Source organism: Myotis davidii, unplaced genomic scaffold, assembly GCF_000327345.1.
Source record: "Myotis davidii unplaced genomic scaffold, ASM32734v1 scaffold897, whole genome shotgun sequence".
NCBI lineage: Eukaryota > Metazoa > Chordata > Mammalia > Chiroptera > Vespertilionidae > Myotis > Myotis davidii.
Genome location: NW_006289393.1, coordinates 443,631 through 444,188, shown reverse-complemented (window position 1 = coordinate 444,188; position 558 = coordinate 443,631).

Below are 558 nucleotides of genomic sequence, written 5' to 3'. Positions count from 1 at the left end.
CCTGGTTGGCGTGCTGCAGGGTCAGGCGGCAGCGCAGCACCTGCCAGAACACGGCGCGGAACTGCCGCGAGGACACGTTGTACAGCAGCGGGTTGATGACCGAGCTCAGGTAGAAGAAGGTGTCGGAGAACGGGAGCAGGGTCATGTACGCCCGGAAGTAGGACCGGGTCCAGTTTTCCTTGGGCCGGGCGGCAGCCATGATCCTCCGGACCTGGTTGGGCATCCAGCAGATGGCCAAGGTCAACACGATCAGCCCTGAGCAGGCAGGTGGGGGGAGAGACAGAAACACAGCATGAGAACAACACAGCCATCCAGTTTTTACCCCTCCGTGCTCTGCTCACCAGCCCCGAAACCGGACCCGTTTTCCAATGTTGCGTTTGACAGCTTCCGCAAAAAATGTCCCATCGGTTCAGGGCTGGGGGAGTTGACTGTATGAAAGACCATTAAATGCTTTAGACAATTTATTGATACCTGTTCATGCCTGTTAATTTAAAAATTGTTTGTGTGTCCAGAAAGCATTTTATGTAGTCTTTTAATCTCGTTATGTCTTTTGGTTTT